We start from the raw sequence: 23716 nt of genomic DNA, 5'->3' as shown, positions 1-23716 counted from the left end.
GACGACGACCGCGCCCCGGTAGCGTTGGATCGAGCGGGGGCGCGGCTAGACCCGGAGAGAGGAGCGGCGGCGGCGCCAGCCTTGGCCACGGCAGATGACTTGGCGGCCTTGGAGGCGGGGCAGTTTTTGCGCACGTGCCCCACCTCCCTACAGGCGTGGCACCGCACGCCGTCCGTCGTCCAGAAGACGCGGTACGAGGTCCCCCCGTGGAGGACCGTGAAAGCCCCGTCCGTCTCCCCCTCCCGCGCCAGCTGGATAAAGGCCTGGCGCCGGAAGGAGAAGACATGGCGAAGGCTGCTCTCCCGGAGTCCGAGCGGGATCGGGGAAATCCCTGACCTCACCTCCCCGAGTTGGCGTAGGTGGGGGAGGAGGAGCTCACAGGTGATATAGGGCGGGACGTTCGACAAAACCACCCTCTGCGCGGTGGCCTCCAGCGGGTCCACCGGCAGGAAAGTCCCGCCCACGGTGAGCCCCTGAGCGATGGCCAGGGCCACCGCCCGCTCGGACTGCAGGAAGAAGACAGCCTTCCCATACATTTTTGAGGCGGCGACTATGGCCGGAGGGCCGACAACCCCGGCCATAGCCTTGACGCACGCCTCAATAGTCATGTCGGGGTGGGTGTAGCTCTTCACCCCGAGCTTGACGGTCATCAATCGGAACGGCGACGGGGCAGCGGCAGCAGCGGGAGCGGCCGAGGCTTTGGCCGCCGCCGCCGCATATGTCATCGCCGGCCCCGTCGCCGCCGAAGAAGTGCTCGCCATCGTGGGGTGGTTTTCAGGAAGAGCCACACCCACCCCAAAAGTCACAGGCCCCAAGATGTTTAATGGCCTTGGTCGTTAAGTCTTTCCCAGAGCAGAGGGAGTGTAAATTAACTGGCCCGCCTCTCCCCTTGATGGTATTAATTGGGAGGGGGGCCCTTCCTTCCCTCTGCTCAATGGGTCAATTGGAAAATAAAAAAGAGGTGCCTTTTGGAGAGGCAGAGTGAGGACAAGGAGAGAGAAAGAGGGGGATGGGAAGAAGGGGGGGCCGCAAAGGCAGGGTCCCCACTTAAAGGTGTTGGTCGGTGGGTGGGCGTCGGCTGGGTGTACTCCCCCGATGGAACAGCAAAGTCTTTTGAGGTGGTCTTCGGGCAGGGGGAGAAGATGTCTTCGCCTGGGCAGACTGGAGACAGCCCAGGTTCAGCCCACACCAGGTCTTTTTGATGAGGGAAGCAGCTTCACCTGGGCAGGCTCCAGCCAACCCAGGCCAGGCTTTCGAACCGTCTTCTTTTCCTCCCCCCGCCTAGAATGCAAAAGTCTTTAGGGGGAATACACAGGGACACCCACCTGCAGATGTTGGAGTTGCAGCTCCTCCCCTCCTTCCAAGTGGAGCTGTTTGTATCCTCTCTCCCTCTCTCCCTCTCCTGGGCTGGAGGCCGAATTGGGAGGCAGTGCTGGAAAAGAGGCCTCTCCCGTTCTAATGCTGGCCTCCTCCTCTGTCCTCCACTCCTTCCTCTCCAGGCACCTCTGCAGTTGATGGTTGTGGGTAGGTCTCTCTCCCCACAGCAGCTCAGCAGCACAGCAGCACAGCCTTCTCCACTCACAGCTGCCACACATCAGGAGCCGTTCCTTGGGGAGGGGGTCCTGTGAGGGTGCCAGTCAGTTCCTTTTTGTAACCTCTAGATGGCACCTTCACTGTTCTTTTGTTAATTGTTTCTCGTTCTCTCTCTTTTCATTGGACCCAAAAAGAAACAATTTCACAAATAAGGTGACAACAACCCAATTACCCTTTTAAATAACCCTCCACCAATCAAATTAAAATTTGGTTGTCCCGATTAACAATGCACTCCAGTCCCCGCGGCGCCCACCGGTCACGAAAGAGCTCGAGCGTGCCGGCGGACACCGCGTGCTCCATCTCTAGGGCCACCCGGGCGCGAACATGGCCACGGAAGAGGGGGAGGCAATCCGGTCGGACGACCCCCTCGCCCGCCCGCTGCCAGGACCAATTGATGGCTTTCTTGGCCAGGCCCAGGAGCAGGCCCACGAGGAGGTCCTCCGACCTGCCCGCCCCCCTCCGCATGGGGTGACCGTAGATCAGGAGCGTGGGACTGAAGTGCAACCAAAATTTGAGGAGCAGCCCCCTCAAAAAATGGAAGAGGGGCTGCAACCTCTCACACCCCGTGTAGACGTGAAAGACGGACTCCTCCAGACCGCAAAACAAACAGGCGGTCTGGGAGTCCGTAAACCTATTTAAAAATCTATTGCACGGAACTGCTCTGTGCAACACCCTCCAGGCCAAATCCCCGATAGAACAAGGGAGGACTCCCGCATAGAGAGCCCCCCATCGGGGACCTCCGCCTCCGTCCGGAGGTAAAATGGCACGCCACGGCGTGTCCGGACGGCAGGCGAAGATGGCAAAGTGGAAGGTGTGCAAGAGCAGCCCGTACAGGAAACCCCTCCGCGCAGAATGAAAAAGCACGGAGGGTATTTCCTCGAGACGGCTCAAGTTGTGAGGCGCCGATCTCCGAGGGGAGTCTCGGGGAAAGGCGCCGATAAGGAATTCCATCCGAACGGGAGTAAGCTCGGACGGGATCTCCCCACGTGCCCGAGCCGCCTCGACGCACCTCGTGGCGCCGGGGGGCAGCATCGCTTTCACCGCCCCGATGGCATTGACCGCGAGCCGGACGTCGTCCCACGACATGCGCCTCGCCAGCTCCTCTGGCGCCATCCAGCCCGCTCCTCCGCCATCGAGTAGGTCCCCGACTCTAGTCACCCCGGCAGGCACAGCCCTCCGTTCCGCCAGCCACCCGAACTCGCGGACGTGGAGGTGCGGATTCCTGAACAGCGGCTCCCGGAGGACAGCCGCCGCTCCTGACGGGGGAGAGCTCCGCCTGGAGGCGACGTGATTCCAAACCCATAGTAGTTCCTGGTAGAAGACAGGCAGCTCCCGCAGGCTCTCACGCCTGCCGCTCCCCTCCAAAAACAGGAGCTGCGTGTCGTAATTGAGGCCGTGCAGCTGGCGGAAAAAATACGTCGCCAGCGCACACCATCTTGGAGGATTCTCAACGTACAGGTATCTCTGCAGCGTCCGAAGACGGAAAGTCGCAATCTGGGTGCGGAGGCACACCAACGCCTGACCGCCCTCCCTAAGCGGGAGACTCAGAACCGCGGCAGCGACCCAGTGCATCCTGTTGTTCCAGAAGAAGTCGACGAGCTTCTTCTGTATCCTGGCGACAAACGCAGGGGGGGGGGTCAGAGTAACCAACCGGTACCACAACATGGCGGCCACCAGTTGGTTTATGACCAACGCCCGACCCCTGTAGGACATCACTCGGAGCAATCCTGTCCAGCGTCCTAAGCGAGCGGTGACTTTGGCCTCCAGCTCGTGCCAGTTCGCCGGCCAGGCGTCCTCGGCCGGGCTGAGGTAGACTCCCAAGTAGAGGAGGTGCGTAGTACTCCAGGCGAAGGGCCTGAACTCCTCCGGCAGAGAGTCCACCTGCCACTGACCCACCAGGAGTCCGGAACATTTCCCCCAGTTGATCCTGGCGGAGGATGCGTCCGAGTAAATCTGCTGGCATTCCCGCATCCTCCGCAAGTCAACGGGATCCGTGACCACGAGGAGCACGTCATCGGCGTAAGCCGAGAGGACCACCTCCACGCCCGGCCCTTGCAGAGCCAATCCCGCCAACCTCTTCCGCAAGAGGCGCAGGAAAGGCTCCACGCAAATGGCGTATAACTGGCCGGACATGGGGCATCCCTGACGCACCCCCCTCCCGAAGCGAAGGGGCGCCGTCAAGGACCCGTTAACTTTAATCAGACACTCCGCGGCAGCGTACAGAAGTCGGATCCGGGCGACGAAATGCGTCCCGAACCCGAACGCGCGCAGAGTCCCGAAAAGATACTCGTGATCCACCCTGTCGAACGCCTTCTCCTGATCCAGGGAAAGGAAGGCGACCGACAGACCAGCCCTCTGGGAATGGTGGACCAGGTCCCGGACCAGATGGATATTATCGTGAATGGTCCGGCCCGGGACCGTGTAGGACTGGTCGGGATGGATCATGCGGGCCAGCACGGCGCCAAGGCGAACAGACATGGCCCTGGCAAAGATTTTATAATCCGTGCTGAGGAGGGAGACCGGGTGCCAGTTCTTAAGGAGGCGGAGATCACCCCTCTTAGGCAGCAGGACGATCACCGCCCTGCGCCACGAGAGGGGCATCTCCCCAGTCGCCAAACATTCCCCCAGGACCCGCACGTAGTCGCCCCCCAGGACGCCCCAGAACGCCCTGTGGAACTCCACGGTCAGCCCGTCCAGCCCCGGGGACTTCCCCCTAGAGAGCTGGCGGAGGGCGCCGGACAGCTCCTCCAAACTCAGAGGAGCGTCCAATTTTTCGGCGCCCTCCAGGCCGACCTTCGGCAGGTCCTCCCACAAAACTCCACGCGCGTCCTCGCTGGACGGATCCGGAGAGAACAGAGCCCCGTAATAGGCGCGGGTCTCCGCGCGGATTCCCTCCGGATCCGAGACCGGAGATCCGTCGTCGGCCAGCAGCTCCAAAAGCTGCTTACGGACCCCCCGTCTTTTTTCCAGCGAGTAGAAGAAGGGGGAGCCGCGGTCCAGGTCCCGCAGGAACCGGATCCGCGACCTCACGTACGCGCCTCGGGACCCGACGAGCTGCAGGTCCTTCAGCGCGCCCCTCTTCTCTTCGTACGCCAGCCGCAGGGCCGGGTCCTCGGCGACTTGACCGAGACGGGACTCCAGGTCGAGCACCTCCTTCTCCAACTGCCCGACCCTGGCCTCCCGCCTCTTGGTCGACCCCTTCGCGTACTCCTGACAGAAGAGACGGATGTGAGCCTTGCCCACATCCCACCATAGCCTCAAGGAGGGGAAGCCCCCCTGCTTCCTTCTCCAGCCGGCCCAGAACCGACCGAACGAATCCCGGAACCGCGCGTCCTCCAGCAGCAGGTTGTTAAAGTGCCAGTACGCGGACCGCCCCCCGGCGCGCGGCGGCACGAGCTCCGCCCACACCAGGTGGTGGTCCGTGCACGGCACCGGCCGCACGGAAGCCGTCGGAACGCAGGAGACGTACGCCCGGGAAATGTAGAGGCGGTCGATCCTGGACGCTCCTCCCCCAGACCTCACAAAGGTGAAGGCGCTGGAGTCGGGATGGAGATTACGCCAGACGTCCACCAAGTCGAGGGACCCGACCAGGTCCCTCAACTTCCCCACCGACGCCGGGCTCGGCTGGGTACCCGTGCGGTCCCTGGCCTCGAGGGTACAATTAAAATCCCCCCCGAGGACGACGCACTCGCCCGCGTCGATGGAGCCCAAAAGAGTGGACACTTCTTCAAAGAAGCGCGCTTGCTGCGCACCGGCCCCGGGGGCGTACACGTTCACTAGATGGAACGGCACGCCCCCCAGGCGAACAGTGACCTGGAGCAAGCGGCCCGGCACGAGCTCCTTGACCCCCAAGATCTCCGGCTGAAAATGCGGGGCCAACAAGATAGCCACCCCACTGGAAACATTGGAGAGGTGACTCATGTTGACCCCTCCTTGCCACTCCAGGAGCCACGTGGCCTCGTCTCCCGGAACGGTGTGGGTTTCTTGCAGGAAGCACACCGCATACTTCCCGTCCCGAAGGACCGAAAAGTTATTAAATCTGCGGCTAGCCTCCCTGCTGCCGTTGACGTTGAGGCTGGCTATGGTTATCTTCATTTCAGAAGCACAACCAACCCCTACTTAAATCTAACGGGGGAAGGGATGGCGGCCGCTAGCCGACCGCCACTCCCTTAGCCCGGTGAGGAATGCCCGGAACCGACACAGCTCGGACGGGCTCACGCCCGCGTCCGCACCCATGGTCTTGTAGGCGACGCGGGCCGACCCGATGAGCAGCGCCAGCCCCGACCATCTGTCGAGGGCCTGCTGGGTCCTGCGGCGACCCTGGCTCGTGGCCACAAATTCCCGGAGCTCCCTGATGGGAATGAGAACGAGGGGGGTCCCGGCGAGGGGCGCGAGGTCATCCATCGCCTCGTCGGCGACGGACTCTAAGTCCACCTCCGCCCCCACCACCGAGTCCCCGTCCTCCTCCGGGGGGTCGCCACCGGCGGCCGAACCGTCCGCCACGCAATGCGCATCGGGCGGCCCGGCCGCGACAGCCGGCCCCGCCTCCGCCCGGATCCCACCCCCAGGATCGGTAGCGGAGGATTCCCCCCCGGGCTCCTCTAGGGGGGCCGGGCCAGCAGGCGGCGACGGTTCGGAGACCCCCTCTGCCCCAGGCGCCGGAACGACCGGAGAGGCCGGAGAGAACGGAGAATACAAAAACCGGACCTCCTCCAAGTCGCCCGGCGCCGGAGACACAGACCGAGGGCCCTCCTCTGCGACGCCACCGGCCTCCGACCCAGCAGACGGGGTGAATTTTTGACACACCTCGACGAGGTCGAGCAGCACCTGGGAAAAATCCGGGTCGCTCTGGGCGGGCTCGTCCTCAGACGACCCGCCCGACCCGGTCCCCTGGCCGCCCGACCCGTCGAGGGGCAATGCCACCAGTACTGGATGAATACCCGCCGCGGGTTGCTCCGCGACCCCCCCCATGGGCAGGGTCTCGTCCCCATCCCCGGGAGGCACGAGCTGGGCAGACGCTTCTGCCTCAGCCTCCTCAGGGACAGGCGACCCCTGCCGTTCGCCCGTAACGGTGCTAGCGGTGGGGTGGGGCGCAGCGCCCGCGGCGGGCGACGACTCCCCCTGACCGGAGGGACCGTCCTCCTCCTCATCCAGGGGGTCGCGCCTTTTTAGCGCGGAGGGGTAAAGGGAGGCCTCCCCTGCTCCTTCAGGAGGAGCGAGTTCTTTGGGTCCCCCGGGCCCGAGCCCGGCCGCGGGTTCTGGCATTACCGCCTCGGCGGTTGCGGCCACAGGCTCGGCCACGAGGGCCCCCCCCCTCCGCACTCCGCGATTAGCGCGGCGACGCTCTCCGGCGTCAGGGGCTCCATGTTGTGGGGGACGCCCTCCGCGGGGGGACCCACCCCACGGTTTCGCGTCTTGTCCCGCGCCTTCTTTCGGACGGGACCTCCCTCCTCCCCCCCGCCGGAGGCCAGGATGGCATCGACCTCCGACGACGACCGCGCCCCGGTAGCGTTGGATCGAGCGGGGGCGCGGCTAGACCCGGAGAGAGGAGCGGCGGCGGCGCCAGCCTTGGCCACGGCAGATGACTTGGCGGCCTTGGAGGCGGGGCAGTTTTTGCGCACGTGCCCCACCTCCCTACAGGCGTGGCACCGCACGCCGTCCGTCGTCCAGAAGACGCGGTACGAGGTCCCCCCGTGGAGGACCGTGAAAGCCCCGTCCGTCTCCCCCTCTCGCGCCAGCTGGATAAAGGCCTGGCGCCGGAAGGAGAAGACATGGCGAAGGCTGCTCTCCCGGAGTCCGAGCGGGATCGGGGAAATCCCCGACCTCACCTCCCCGAGTTGGCGTAGGTGGGGGAGGAGGAGCTCACAGGTGATATAGGGCGGGACGTTCGACAAAACCACCCTCTGCGCGGTGGCCTCCAGCGGGTCCACCGGCAGGAAAGTCCCGCCCACGGTGAGCCCCTGAGCGATGGCCAGGGCCACCGCCCGCTCGGACTCCAGGAAAAAGACAGCCTTCCCATACATTTTTGAGGCGGCGACTATGGCCGGAGGGCCGACAACCCCGGCCATAGCCTTTACGCACGCCTCAATAGTCATGTTGGGGTGGGTGTAGCTCTTCACCCCAAGTTTTTCCGTCAGCAATCGGAACGGCGACGGGGCAGCAGCGGAAGCGGGAGCGGCCGCAGCTTTGGCCACCACCGCCGCATAAGTTCTCGCCGGCCCCGTCGCCGCCGCAGATGTAGATGCCATCGTGGGGTGGATTTTTAAAAAAGAGCTACACACACCCCAAAAGTCACAGGCCTGAAGGTGTTAATGGCCTCGGTTATTGTGTTTTCCCAGAGCAGAGGGAGTGTAAATTAACTGGCCCGCCTCTCCCCTTGATGGTATTAATTGGGAGGGGGGCCCTTCCTTCCCTCTGCTCAATGGGTCAATTGGAAAATAAAAAAAGAGGTGCCTTTTGGAGAGGCAGAGTGAGGACAAGGAGAGAGAAAGAGGGGGATGGGAAGAAGGGGGGGCCGCAAAGGCAGGGTCCCCACTTAAAGGTGTTGGTCGGTGGGTGGGCGTCGGCTGGGTGTACTCCCCCGATGGAACAGCAAAGTCTTTTCTGGTGGTCTTCGGGCAGGGGGAGAAGATGTCTTCGCCTGGGCAGACTGGAGACAGCCCAGGTTCAGCCCACACCAGGTCTTTTTGATGAGGGAAGCAGCTTCACCTGGGCAGGCTCCAGCCAACCCAGGCCAGGCTTTCGAACCGTCTTCTTTTCCTCCCCCCGCCTAGAATGCAAAAGTCTTTAGGGGGAATACACAGGGACACCCACCTGCAGATGTTGGAGTTGCAGCTCCTCCCCTCCCTCCAAGTGGAGCTGTTTGTATCCTCTCTCCCTCTCTCGGGCTGGAGGCCGAATTGGGAGGCAGTGCTGGAAAAGAGGCCTCTCCCGTTCTAATGCTGGCCTCCTCCTCTGTCCTCCACTCCTTCCTCTCCAGGCACCTCTGTAGTTGATGGTTGTGGGTAGGTCTCTCTCCCCACAGCAGCTCAGCAGCACAGCAGCACAGCCTTCTCCACTCACAGCTGCCACACATCAGGAGCCGTTCCTTGGGGAGGGGGTCCTGTGAGGGTGCCAGTCAGTTCCTTTTTGTAACCTCTAGATGGCACCTTCACTGTTCTTTTGTTAATTGTTTCTCGTTCTCCTCTTGTGTTAAACCAATAAAACAAAAACATTAAACAAATACACCCAATCCAATAAACCCCGAAACAAAACTTAACCCCTTAAATTAAAGTCTGGTTGTTTAAACCAATTATGCACTCCAGTCCCCGCGGCGCCCACCGGTCACGAAAGAGCTCGAGCTCGCCGGCGGACACCGCGTGCTCCATCTCCAGGGCCACCCGGCCGCGAACGTGGCCGCGGAAGAGAGGGAGGCAATCCGGCCGGACGACCCCCTCGACCGCCCGCTGCCTGGACCAATTAATGGCTTTCTTGGCCAGGCCCAGGAGCAGGCCCACGAGGAGGTCCTCCGACCTGCCCGCTCCCCTCCGCACGGGGTGACCGTAGATCAGGAGCGTGGGACTGAAGTGCAACCAAAATTTGAGGAGCAGCCCCTTCAAAAAATGGAAGAGGGGCTGCAACCTCTCACACCCCGTGTAAATGTGAAAGACGGACTCCTCCAGACCGCAAAACAAACAGGCGGTCTGGGAGTCCGTAAACCTACTTAAAAATCTATTGCACGGAACTGCTCTGTGCAACACCCTCCAGGCCAAATCCCCGATAGAACAGGGGAGGACTCCCGCATAGAGAGCCCCCCATTGGGGACCTCCGCCTCCGTCCGGAGGTAAAACGGCACGCCACGGCGTGTCCGGACGGCAGGCGAAGATGGCAAAGTGGAAGGTGTGCAAGAGCAGCCCGTACAGGAAACCCCTCCGCGCAGAATGAAAAAGCACGGAGGGTATTTCCTCGAGACGGCTCAAGTTGTGAGGCGCCGATCTCCGAGGGGAGTCTCGGGGAAAGGCGCCGATAAGGAATTCCATCCGAACGGGAGTAAGCTCGGACGGGATCTCCCCACGTGCCCGAGCCGCCTCGACGCGCCGGGGGGCAGCATCGCTTTCACCGCCCCGATGGCATTGACCGCGAGCCGGACGTCGTCCCACGACATGCGCCTCGCCAGCTCCTCTGGCGCCATCCAGCCCGCTCCTCCGCCATCGAGTAGGTCCCCGACTCTAGTCACCCCGGCAGGCACAGCCCTCCGTTCCGCCAGCCACCCGAACTCGCGGACGTGGAGGTGCGGATTCCTGAACAGCGGCTCCCGGAGGACAGCCGCCGCTCCTGACGGGGGAGAGCTCCGCCTGGAGGCGACGTGATTCCAAACCCATAGTAGTTCCTGGTAAAAGACAGGCAGCTCCCGCAGGCTCTCACGCCTGCCGCTCCCCTCCAAAAACAGGAGCTGCGTGTCGTAATTGAGGCCGTGCAGCTGGCGGAAAAAATACGTCGCCAGCGCACACCATCTTGGAGGATTCTCGACGTACAGGTATCTCTGCAGCGTCCGAAGACGGAAAGTCGCAATCTGGGTGCGGAGGCACACCAACGCCTGACCGCCCTCCCTAAGCGGGAGACTCAGAACCGCGGCAGCGACCCAGTGCATCCTGTTGTTCCAGAAGAAGTCGACGAGCCTCTTCTGTATCCTGGCGACAAACGCAGGGGGGGGGGTCAGAGTAACCAACCGGTACCACAACATGGCGGCCACCAGTTGGTTTATGACCAACGCCCGACCCCTGTAGGACAACACTCGGAGCAATCCTGTCCAGCGTCCTAAGCGAGCGGTGACTTTGGCCTCCAGCTCGTGCCAGTTCGCCGGCCAGGCGTCCTCGGCCGGGCTGAGGTAGACTCCCAAGTAGAGGAGGTGCGTAGTACTCCAGGCGAAGGGCCTGAACTCCTCCGGCAGAGAGTCCACCTGCCACTGACCCACCAGGAGTCCGGAACATTTCCCCCAGTTGATCCTGGCGGAGGATGCGTCCGAGTAAATCTGCTGGCATTCCCGCATCCTCCGCAAGTCAACGGGATCCGTGACCACGAGGAGCACGTCATCGGCGTAAGCCGAGAGGACCACCTCCACGCCCGGCCCTTGCAGAGCCAATCCCGCCAACCTCTTCCGCAAGAGGCGCAGGAAAGGCTCCACGCAAATGGCGTATAACTGGCCGGACATGGGGCATCCCTGACGCACCCCCCTCCCGAAGCGAAGGGGCGCCGTCAAGGACCCGTTAACTTTAATCAGACACTCCGCGGCAGCGTACAGAAGTCGGATCCGGGCGACGAAATGCGTCCCGAACCCGAAAGCGCGCAGAGTCCCGAAAAGATACTCGTGATCCACCCTGTCGAACGCCTTCTCCTGATCCAGGGAAAGGAAGGCGACCGACAGACCAGCCCTCTGGGAATGGTGGACCAGGTCCCGGACCAGATGGATATTATCGTGAATGGTCCGGCCCGGGACCGTGTAGGACTGGTCGGGATGGATCATGCGGGCCAGCACGGTGCCAAGGCGAACAGACATGGCCCTGGCAAAGATTTTATAATCCGTGCTGAGGAGGGAGACCGGGCGCCATTTCTTAAGGAGGCGGAGATCACCCCTCTTAGGCAGCAGGACGATCACCGCCCTGCGCCACGAGAGGGGCATCTCCCCGGTCGCCAAACATTCCCCCAGGACCCGCACGTAGTCGCCCCCCAGGACGCCCCAGAACGCCCTGTGGAACTCCACGGTCAGCCCGTCCAGCCCCGGGGACTTCCCCCTAGAGAGCTGGCGGAGGGCGCCGGACAGCTCCTCCAAACTCAGAGGAGCGTCCAATTTTTCGGCGCCCTCCAGGCCGACCTTCGGCAGGTCCTCCCACAAAACTCCACGCGCGTCCTCGCTGGACGGATCCGGAGAGAACAGAGCCCCGTAATAGGCGCGGGTCTCCGCGCGGATTCCCTCCGGATCCGAGACCGGAGATCCGTCGTCGGCCAGCAGCTCCAAAAGCTGCTTACGGACCCCCCGTCTTTTTTCCAGCGAGTAGAAGAAGGGGGAGCCGCGGTCCAGGTCCCGCAGGAACCGGATCCGCGACCTCACGTACGCGCCTCGGGACCCGACGAGCTGCAGGTCCTTCAGCGCGCCCCTCTTCTCTTCGTACGCCAGCCGCAGGGCCGGGTCCTCGGCGACTTGACCGAGACGGGACTCCAGGTCGAGCACCTCCTTCTCCAACTGCCCGACCCTGGCCTCCCGCCTCTTGGTCGACCCCTTCGCGTACTCCTGACAGAAGAGACGGATGTGAGCCTTGCCCACATCCCACCATAGCCTCAAGGAGGGGAAGCCCCCCTGCTTCCTTCTCCAGCCGGCCCAGAACCGACCGAACGAATCCCGGAACCGCGCGTCCTCCAGCAGCAGGTTGTTAAAGTGCCAGTACGCGGACCGCCCCCCGGCGCGTGGTGGCACGAGCTCCGCCCACACCAGGTGGTGGTCCGTGCACGGCACCGGCCGCACGGAAGCCGTCGGAACGCAGGAGACGTACGCCCGGGAAATGTAGAGGCGGTCGATCCTGGACGCTCCTCCCCCAGACCTCACAAAGGTGAAGGCGCTGGAGTCGGGATGGAGATTACGCCAGACGTCCACCAAGTCGAGGGACCCGACCAGGTCCCTCAACTTCCCCACCGACGCCGGGCTCGGCTGGGTACCCGTGCGGTCCCTGGCCTCGAGGGTACAATTAAAATCCCCCCCGAGGATGACGCACTCGCCCGCGTCGATGGAGCCCAAAAGAGTGGACACTTCTTCAAAGAAGCGCGCTTGCTGCGCACCGGCCCCGGGGGCGTACACGTTCACTAGATGGAACGGCACGCCCCCCAGGCGAACAGTGACCTGGAGCAAGCGGCCCGGCACGAGCTCCTTGACCCCCAAGATCTCCGGCTGAAAATGCGGGGCCAACAAGATAGCCACCCCACTGGAAACATTGGAGAGGTGACTCATGTTGACCCCTCCTTGCCACTCCAGGAGCCACGTGGCCTCGTCTCCCGGAACGGTGTGGGTTTCTTGCAGGAAGCACACCGCATACTTCCCGTCCCGAAGGACCGAAAAGTTATTAAATCTGCGGCTAGCCTCCCTGCTGCCGTTGACGTTGAGGCTGGCTATGGTTATCTTCATTTCAGAAGCACAACCAACCCCTACTTAAACCTAACGGGGGAAGGGAGGGCGGCCGCTAGCCGACCGCCACTCTCTTAGCAGCCCGGTGAGGAATGCCCGGAACCGACACAGCTCGGACGGGCTCACGCCCGCGTCCGCACCCATGGTCTTGTAGGCGACGCGGGCCGACCCGATGAGCAGCGCCAGCCCCGACCATCTGTCGAGGGCCTGCTGGGTCCTGCGGCGACCCTGGCTCGTGGCCACAAATTCCCGGAGCTCCCTGATGGGAATGAGAACGAGGGGGGTCCCGGCGAGGGGCGCGAGGTCATCCATCGCCTCGTCGGCGACGGACTCTAAGTCCACCTCCGCCCCCACCACCGAGTCCCCGTCCTCCTCCGGGGGGTCGCCACCGGCGGCCGAACCGTCCACCACGCAATGCGCGTCGGGCGGCCCGGCCGCGACAGCCGGCCCCGCCTCCGCCCGGATCCCACCCCCAGGATCGGTAGCGGAGGATTCCCCCCCGGGCTCCTCTAGGGGGGCCGGGCCAGCAGGCGGCGGCGGTTCGGAGACCCACTCTGCCCCAGGCGCCGGAACGACCGGAGAGGCCGGAGAGAACGGAGAATACAAAAACCGGACCTCCTCCAAGTCGCCCGGCGCCGGAGACACAGACCGAGGGCCCTCCTCTGCGACGCCACCGGCCTCCGACCCAGCAGACGGGGTGAATTTTTGACACACCTCGACGAGGTCGAGCAGCACCTGGGAAAAATCCGGGTCGCTCTGGGCGGGCTCGTCCTCAGACGACCCGCCCGACCCGGTCCCCTGGCCGCCCGACCCGTCGAGGGGCAATGCCACCAGTACTGGATGAATACCCGCCGCGGGTTGCTCCGCGACCCCCCCCACGGGCAGGGTCTCGTCCCCATCCCCGGGAGGCACGAGCTGGGCAGACGCTTCTGCCTCAGCCTCCTCAGGGACAGGCGACCCCTGCCGTTCGCCCGTAATGGTGTTAGCGGTGGGGTGGGGCGCAGCGCCCGCGGCGGGCGACGACTCCCCCTGACCGGAGGGACCTTCCTCCTCCCGGTCCTCCTCCTCATCCAGGGGGTCGCGCCTTCTTTTTAGCGCGGAGGGGTAAAGGGAGGCCTCCATTTCTTCAGGGGCCTCCCCTGCTCCTTCAGGAGGAGCGAGTTCTTTGGGTCCCCCGGGCCCGAGCCCGGCCGCGGGTTCTGGCATTACCGCCTCGGCGGTTGCGGCCACAGGCTCGGCCACGAGGGCCCCCCCCCCTCCGCACTCCGCGATTAGCGCGGCGACGCTCTCCGGCGTCAGGGGCTCCATGTTGTGGGGGACGCCCTCCGCGGGGGGACCCACCCCACGGTTTCGCGTCTTGTCCCGCGCCTTCTTTCGGACGGGACCTCCCTCCTCCCCCCCGCCGGAGGCCAGGATGGCATCGACCTCCGACGACGACCGCGCCCCGGTAGCGTTGGATCGAGCGGGGGCGCGGCTAGACCCGGAGAGAGGAGCGGCGGCGGCGCCAGCCTTGGCCACGGCAGATGACTTGGCGGCCTTGGAGGCGGGGCAGTTTTTGCGCACGTGCCCCACCTCCCTACAGGCGTGGCACCGCACGCCGTCCGTCGTCCAGAAGACGCGGTACGAGGTCCCCCCGTGGAGGACCGTGAAAGCCCCGTCCGTCTCCCCCTCCCGCGCCAGCTGGATAAAGGCCTGGCGCCGGAAGGAGAAGACATGGCGAAGGCTGCTCTCCCGGAGTCCGAGCGGGATCGGGGAAATCCCCGACCTCACCTCCCCGAGTTGGCGTAGGTGGGGGAGGAGGAGCTCACAGGTGATATAGGGCGGGACGTTCGACAAAACCACCCTCTGCGCGGTGGCCTCCAGCGGGTCCACCGGCAGGAAAGTCCCGCCCACGGTGAGCCCCTGAGCGATGGCCAGGGCCACCGCCCGCTCGGACTGCAGGAAGAAGACAGCCTTCCCATACATTTTTGAGGCGGCGACTATGGCCGGAGGGCCGACAACCCCGGCCATAGCCTTGACGCACGCCTCAATAGTCATGTCGGGGTGGGTGTAGCTCTTCACCCCGAGCTTGACGGTCATCAATCGGAACGGCGACGGGGCAGCGGCAGCAGCGGGAGCGGCCGAGGCTTTGGCCGCCGCCGCCGCATATGTCATCGCCGGCCCCGTCGCCGCCGAAGAAGTGCTCGCCATCGTGGGGTGGTTTTCAGGAAGAGCCACACCCACCCCAAAAGTCACAGGCCCCAAGATGTTTAATGGCCTTGGTCGTTAGGTCCTTCCCCAGAGCAGAGGGAGTGTAAATTAACTGGCCCGCCTCTCCCCTTGATGGTATTAATTGGGAGGGGGGCCCTTCCTTCCCTCTGCTCAATGGGTCAATTGGAAAATAAAAAAAAGAGGTGCCTTTTGGAGAGGCAGAGTGAGGACAAGGAGAGAGAAAGAGGGGGATGGGAAGAAGGGGGGGCCGCAAAGGCAGGGTCCCCACTTAAAGGTGTTGGTCGGTGGGTGGGCGTCGGCTGGGTGTACTCCCCCGATGGAACAGCAAAGTCTTTTGAGGTGGTCTTCGGGCAGGGGGAGAAGATGTCTTCGCCTGGGCAGACTGGAGACAGCCCAGGTTCAGCCCACACCAGGTCTTTTTGATGAGGGAAGCAGCTTCACCTGGGCAGGCTCCAGCCAACCCAGGCCAGGCTTTCGAACCGTCTTCTTTTCCTCCCCCCGCCTAGAATGCAAAAGTCTTTAGGGGGAATACACAGGGACACCCACCTGCAGATGTTGGAGTTGCAGCTCCTCCCCTCCTTCCAAGTGGAGCTGTTTGTATCCTCTCTCCCTCTCTCCCTCTCCTGGGCTGGAGGCCGAATTGGGAGGCAGTGCTGGAAAAGAGGCCTCTCCCGTTCTAATGCTGGCCTCCTCCTCTGTCCTCCACTCCTTCCTCTCCAGGCACCTCTGTAGTTGATGGTTGTGGGTGGGTCTCTCTCCCCACAGCAGCTCAGCAGCACAGCAGCACAGCCTTCTTCTTACACAGCTGACACACGTCAGGAGCCGTTCCTTGGGGAGGGGGTCCTGTGAGGGTGCCAGTCAGTTCCTTTTTGTAACCTCTAGATGGCACCTTCACTGTTCTTTTGTTAATTGTTTCTCGTTCTCTGGTGTTAGTTTTTAATCAGCCTGTTAGCTGTTTATGGGTGGCACCTGGTTTTCTTGGTATATAAGTTCTGTTGTTGTTTCACTCAGTGCTCAGTCCTCACTAGGGTGAACCAGGGAGTTAGTCTTGACAATGTTCCTTGTCTTGACTAGGTTCTCTGTGTGACTAGCCTTTCCTCTATGGCAGCTTGCCTTCACAAGCTGGCTGCCATAGTTCTCTTGAGCTATGTATCTAAGTCTGTGTTCTAGTTCTCTCGAGTTATGTATCTAAGTCTGTGTTCTAGTTCTCTCGAGCTATGTACCTAAATCTGTGTTCTAGTTCTCTCGAGCTATGTATCTAAGTCTGTGTTCTGGTCTCTGGATTTATGATGTATTTAAGTCTTGTTCTGTTGAGCTGCTTGTCTGGTAAGGTGCTGTGTGGACTAGCGTGTTGCTATGTGGGAGCTGTTGGGATCTTGTCTTGAGTCTTGCATTGATAAGCCGATTACCCTCGGGTAGCTTGTCTGGAGTTGTGCCTCGGCAAGCCGGTTGCCCCTTGTGGTAGCTTGTCGCAAGCTCAGTATAGACAAGTGGGCTTCCTCATGGAAGCTGTCCTGAGTTCCTATCTTGACTAGCCGTCTTGTAACTTGTCTCTAGTTCTCTTGTCTCTAGTTCTTATGTATATTGCTGTGTCCCTTGTGTTAATCTGGTTATGTGTGAATTTAGTAAAGTTCAAACAAAGTACAGTATATTTGTCTCTTGTCTGGTTTCTGCACTTGGGTCCAGATCCTACCTTGCCCGGAGAGCACGGCCTCGTATTTATACGGCCCCGTGGCTCCCCAACCCTGACACAGACAGGGCCCACCTGATAAAAGCCACTCGCCCCCTTCGAGCGCCTGAGCGTTGATTTTAAAGGGCCTCTCCCCTCCTCCGACCGCAATGTGTACTTCCTCAATATTATTGATGAGTACTCCCGTTTCCCGTTCGCCTTCCCCTGCCCGGACATGACCAGTGCCACGGTCATTAAATGTCTGAACAAACTCTTCACCCTGTTCGGCTTCCCCAGCTATATCCATAGCGACCGGGGCTCATCGTTTATGAGCGACGAACTCCGTCAGTACCTGCTAACTAGGGGTATTGCCACAAGCAGGACCACCAGTTACAACCCCCGGGGGAACGGACAGGTGGAAAGAGAAAATGCGACAGTTTGGAAGGCCGTCCTGCTAGCCTTAAAGTCTAGGGGCCTTCCAACCTCCCGCTGGCAGGATGTGCTCCCCGATGCGCTCCACTCTATTCGGTCACTGCTCTGCACTGCCACTAACGCCACCCCTCATGAGAAAATGTTTGTCTTCCCAAGGAAGTCCACATCAGGGACATCGCTACCGCTATGGCTGACGTCCCCAGGGCCGGTCCTACTGAGAAGACACGTGAGGACCCATAAAACGGACCCCCTGGTCGAGAGGGTCGACCTCCTCCACGCCAACCCCCAGTATGCTTACATCGCATACCCGGACGGGCGGGAGGACAAAGTCTCCATAAGAGACCTTGCACCCTCGGGGACCACAGTAACCCACTACCACCCCCCCCCCCCCCCCCCCCCCCCCCCCCCCCCCCCCCCCCCCCCCCCACCAGATCCGATATCCAGCCCCAGCAGACGGCAGGCCTGGGCCCCGCGACACCGCTCGACATCTACGAGGACGACACGCCTGTGCCACAGCCTACGCTGGACTCGACGCCGGAAGCTTCACTACCCCTGCCGTCGCCACGCCGATCACAGCGGCAGACAAGACCTCCGGAGAGACTCCAATACAGTAACTTTTAATACACTTCACCCCGCCGGACTCAATTTTAAACAAGGGGTGAATGTGGTAAACCACTGTTTGTATTCCTGTTTGTCCTGTTTGTATTCCACTGTGTACATGCCTGGACATGCCTCGGCTGACTCCTCCCACAGGTCCTAGTATAAAGGTGACTGCTCCCCAGCCCTTGGTATCCTGGACTGGTCGACCACTCGAGGCAGACCTCCATTCTGTTGTTAATAAAAGCCTTTAGTTACTCTTCTAACTCTCAGTCTTTTATGAGTAATTGATAGCGCATCACTGGACGAGTAAACCAGAGGCCTGGACTATAATCCAGAAACACGAGTTCAAGTCCCACCACGGCAGTTGGGGAATTTAAATTCAGTTAAATAAATCTGGAATAAAAGCTAGCACTTGTAATGGTGACCATGATACCATAATGTACTTTAGGGAAGGAAATCTGCTGTTTTGACCCAGTCTGGCCTGTGTGATTCCAGACCCACAGCAATGTGGTTGACTCTTAAATGCCTGCTGATACGGCCTAACAAGTCACTCAGTTGTAAAAACCGCTAGAGAAGACGGACGGCAGCAGTTCAAGGGCAGCAATAAATGCTGGCCTTGCCAGTGATGGCCACATCCCAGGAACAAATATAATTTGAAAAACGCCTTTGCAGAAACTTCCAGTGCAGGGGTAAATATGGTGCTCTTCTGAAGAACATCTCCAACATGTAGAGCCAACAGACAAAAAAGGTGTGTAGGAACCCTTACCACCATTTGTTTTTGGTACTCTTGATTCTGGTCTTTGGAGGAATGCTGCATAAAGATTCAAGGTCGCCTTTTTCGCACTTCCCATGTAGGTGCGAAAGTTCCTTCGATTCCATTGGCATTTCTAGCAATTGCTCCATCTGTTGCCTGCAGTAAGCAGAGGCCTGCAGAACAGCGGCTGCGTTCTCTATCCTGGCCATAGCGGTAATGGCATCGTCCATGCAAGGGACTGCCCCGTTGGCAATAGTGGAGACATAGTTGGTCGCCAACGTGCCCAACACTGCAAGCAAAATAAAAACATCGAAAGGCATTGGGTTGAAAGCCTTAAACAGCACAAGCTACGAAACGAATCAATTGGTCCCATTTCCAGAATGCAATTTACTGTTCAGAAACATACCTACAAATATTTAAACAGTGGAACCGCTTTCAAGTCGATCTATTGAAAGCCGATGAATCAACATTTATAGGCTGGAGAAGATGGGAGTGTTCTCTTTAGAGCAGAGAAAGGCGAGGATGTTTTTGACAGGCTTTCAAAATTACGATGGGTTTTGGCCAGAGTAGATAGAGTGGAACAATTCCCATTGGTTGGAGGGTCTCCAAACGACACAATTAATTCAATTGGTATAAGAACCGGGCAGAGATGACAATAGATGATTTACAGCGAGTTATGATTTGAAAGCACTGCCTGAGAGTGGAAGCTAACTCAATAGACAAGGCATTTCCACTATGGGAGAGTCCAAAGCAAGGAGCTATAAATACAAGATAGCTATTAATGAATTCAATAAGGAATTGGCAACCCATCCACCACCCTAAACATTCACTCCTCCACCTCTGGCGTACCGTGGCTGCAGTGTGTACCATCTCAAGATGCACTGAAGCAACTCGCCAAGGCTTCTTCGACAGCAACCCCGAAACCCGCGACCTGCATCACCTAGAAGGACAAGGGCAGCAGGCGCATGGAGACACCACCACCTCCACGTTCCCATCCAAGTCTCACAACATCCTGACTTGGAAGTATATCGCCATTCCTACATCATCACTGGGTCAAAATTCCTGAACTCCCTCCCCAACAGCACGGTGGGAGTACCTCCACCATGTGGACTGCAGCGGTTTAAGGTGGCAAATCACCACCAGCTTCTCAAGGGCAATTCGGGATGGGTAATAAATGCTGGCCTTGCCAGCGACGCCCACATCCCATGAATGAATAAAAAATAATTAATGAGGAACTTTTTTACTCCGAGTAGTTACAATGTGGAACCTGCTACCTCGAACAGTTGAGGCAAATAGCATAGATGTATTTAAGGGGAAGCTGGATAAGTCAATGAGAGAGCAACAGAAGTACAGCTGAGAAAGTAATAGGACATGTTGATAGGATGAGTTGACGTAAGGTGAGGAGGCTGCTGTGAAGCATAACTGGCACAGACCAATTGGTCCGAATGGCCTGTTTCTGTACTGTAAATTCTGCATTAACATTCTAAATGGAATTGGAAACATACTTGAAAAGGAAACATTTGCTGGGCTTGGGAAAAGAGCAGGGGAGTGGGAATAATTGGATAGCTCTTTCAAAGAGCTGGCACGATGGGCTGAATGCCCCCCATGTTAAATGGCTCTATATAATCGTGAATTAAAGCTCATGTACAGAGCTATGTGGATTCTCTGGATGGCTGTTGAGCAGGTGATGTTACCATTGGTTTCAAGGCACTCATACTTACTGCTCCCGTTAATGATGTGGCCTCCTCTGAGGGATTTGGGTTGCGAGGTTTGGTAGATGTATCTGCAGAACCACTGGCACTCCTGGGTGAAGCTCTCGTCTATCTGGTGTTCAGGAATGGTTTCCATTGCGTGCAGATTGCTGCCAACGGGCCGGACAAAGACAAAGCACTTCCGTTTGGGGAAAAAATTCCGGTTGCACTGCCAGGGCAAATTATACCCCATCACCTTTTTAGAAATACCTGAATTAAAACACAAATTGTAACATGTGGGAAGGAATGTTGATAAAGATTATAATTCGATAGCAATCCAGCAACAGAACACTGAAAACTGGGCGAATTTAGAAAGAAATTTAATAGTCACAGCAGGTGAATAACAAACCGGGAAGCTTTAATTTTATTTTACAGCATTAGGAATCCATGTTTATAAACCACTGGTACGATCTCAACTGGAGTATTGTCCAATTCGAGACACCGCACCTTAGGAAGGATGTGAAGGCCTTAGAGAGGGTGCAGAAAAGATTGACAAGAATGGTTCCAGGGATGAGGGACTTCAGTTACGTTGTTAGACTGGGGAAGCTGGGGTTGTTCTCCTTAGAGCAGAGAAGGTCAAGAGGAGATTTGATAGATGTTCAAAACCATGAGTGGTCCAGACAGAGTAGATGGAGAGAAACTGTTCCCATTGGCGGAAGGCTCGAGAACCAGAGGAGACAGATTTAAGGGGACTGGCTGCATTTATTTTTTTAAATTCCTCATGTCAGCTTTGTTCTTCTGCCAATGTTTAGGATCTGGAATGCATGGCCTGAAAGGGTGGTGGAGGTAGATTCAATCGTGGCTTTGAATAGGGGATTGGATAAGTAGCTGAAGGAAAAAAAAATGCAGGACTAGGGGAGAAGGGTGGGGGCTAAGTGGGACTAGCCGAGGTGCTCTTGCAGTGAGCCGACACGGGCCGAACCACCACCACCTGTGCTGTAACCATTCTGTGCGTGTGTCGTAGGTTTAGCGGAGGCAGTTCTCCTGCAGTGATCCACAAAAACAATTGGATTGACACGCCGCTAATGTGAGATAGAAAAAAAAAAAAAAAAAAAGTTTTTTAGCGAGAAAATACACTGGATTTGTCAACCTTAAGACTTGGAAAAAGATTCCCCCTCCCCAAAAGTGATACTATTACAAGGATCACAGATATGATGGATCGAATGGACTCCTTCTGTGCCATAAATTTCAATGATTAGCGATCTTTCCTCCTCGCCAATTCAAGCACACTTGGAACAGAGATCGGAAAAATCAACACACACCCCTATTTCAACACCCCCCTCAATGTGTTTTACAACCAATACTTTTGTATTTCAGTCCCTGTTTTAATGTAAGGAATTAATGCACACAAATGTCCCACAAACACGGAGTGACCCAGATCAGCTGTTTTTACTTTTCGTTAAGGGGTTCATGGGGTGATGAGGGCGGGAGGCGCGATCTTTCACATCCACCGAGAGCAGATGGGGCCTCATCCGAAAGACGGCACCTCCGACAGTGCAGCTCTCCCTCAGTGTGGCAATGGAAGCGCCAGCCTAGATTTATACGCTCAGGTCTCGGGAGTGGGACTTGAACCCACAACCTTCTGTCTCAGGCCGGAGTGCTACCAACTGAGCCAAGGCAGGACGAATTCCTGCACAAGCAACAGGTTTATTAACAATAATAATAATCAACTTTATTGTCATTGTTAGTGCACAAGTGCAGTACAACGAAATGTAAGCTTGCGGCTCCCGAGTGTGTACATTTTGGTTAAGACATTTAAACATACATTTGGCTTGTAACATAAACATAATAACGTGCATTGGCAGATGTGCAGGCTTTAGAGTTTATTAGTAGAGTTCAGTAGGAAGACAGCCCTGGGAAAGAAGCTGTTCCTAAATCTGGTCGTGCGGGTGCGAATGCATCTGTAGCGTCTCCCAGATGATGGGGGTGAACAAACTGTGGCTGGGGTGGGTAGGGTCTTTGATGATAGTCAGTGACCTCCGTAGACAGCGTTTCTGGTAGATGGTCTCAATGGTCGGTAGCCGGGTGCCGGTAATGCATTGGGCAGTTCTGACTACCCGCTGCAGGGCTTTCCGGTCATAGGAGGTACAGCTCGTCAGGATGCTCTCTATTGTGCAGCGGTAAAAGTTAGAGAGGATCCGGGGTGACAGGTTGCATCCCTTCAGCCTCCTTAGGAAATGTAGGCGCTGCTGGGCCTTCTTCACCAAAGAGGAGGTATTGAAGGACCGGGAGAGGTCTTCCGTGATGTGGACTCCGAGAAACTTAAAGCTGCCCACCCTTTCCACCACAGCTCCTTGGATGTGGATGGGGGTGTGTTTTCCGCCTTTAGACTTCCTGAAGTCCACAATAATTTCCTTGGTTTTCTTGATCAGGGCCAGGTTGTTGTCGGCGCACCACTTCACGAGGTACTGGACCTCCTCCCTGTAGGCTGACTCATCGTTGTTGGTGATCTGGCCTACTACCGTGGTATTATCCGCAAACTTGATGATGGTGTTGGAACCATGAACAGTCACACAGCCGTGGGAGTAGAGGAGGGGGCTCAGCACACAACCTTGTGGGGCCCCCGTGTTCAGGGTCAGGGGGCGAGGTGTGGTTGCCTAATTTGACAGACTGGTGTCTGTTAGTGATGCGCCATCAATTACTCAAAAGACTGAGGTTAAGCGAGTAACAACCAGGCTTTTATTAACTAAAGAATGAAGGTCTAGTCTCGAGTGGTCGACCCGTCCAGAATACTAAGGGATGGGGAGGTAGTCACTTTTATATACCTGGAATAGTGGGAGGAGTCAGCCGAGGCATGTCCAGACCTGTACCTAGTGGAATACACATACACATACAGACAGGCATAACAGTGGTTTACCACATTCACCCCTTGTTTATAAGTGAGTCCGGCGGGGTGAAGTGTATTTAAAAGTTCGTGTATTGGAGTCTCTCTGGAGGTCTTGTCTGGTGCTGTGATCGACGTGGCGACGGCAGGGGTGGTGGAGCTTCCGGCGTCGCGTCCCGTGTAGGCTGTGGCACTGGAGTGTAGTCCTCGTGGGTGACGGTCCAAGGCGAGCCGGCTGCTGGGGTTGGATATCGGGTCATTGGGTGGGTGGGGGGTGGTAGTAATGGGTTAGTGGTCCCGAGGGTGTCGTGGGGTGTGGTAATGCGTAGTGGGTTACAGCGGTCCCCGAGGGTGCGAGGTCTCGTATGGAGACTGTGTCCTCCCGCCCGTCCGGGTACGCAATGTAAGCGTACTGGGGGTTGGCGTGGAGGAGGTCGACCCTCTTGACCAGGGGGTCCATTTTATTGGTCCTCACGTGTCTTCTCAGTAGTACCGGCCCTGGGGATGTCAACCATGGCGGTAACGATGTCCCCGATGTGGACTTCCTTAGGAAGACAAACATTTTCTCGTGAGGGGTGGCATTGGTGGCAGTGCAGTGCAGTGACCGAATCGAGTGGAGCGCATCGGGGAGCACCTCCTGCCAGCGGGAGGTCGGAAGGCCCCTAGACTTTAAGGCTAGTAGGGCGGCCTTCCAAACTGTTGCATTCTCTCTTTCCACCTGTCCGTTCCC

The 23716-nt window shown here is 58.8% G+C and overlaps 1 pseudogene; it reads right to left on the bottom strand.

Annotated features, from left to right (window-relative positions):
- The window catches only part of LOC147102544 (guanylate-binding protein 1-like), an 84264-nt pseudogene that overhangs the window by 48754 nt on the left and 11794 nt on the right, over nt 1–23716 (bottom strand).

Source organism: Somniosus microcephalus, chromosome 21, assembly GCF_052327205.1.
Source record: "Somniosus microcephalus isolate GS21.2 chromosome 21, FLI_Smic_1.0, whole genome shotgun sequence".
NCBI lineage: Eukaryota > Metazoa > Chordata > Chondrichthyes > Squaliformes > Somniosidae > Somniosus > Somniosus microcephalus.
Note: the sequence above shows the minus strand (reverse complement) of the source record. Positions and strands in the feature narration are given on the sequence as shown.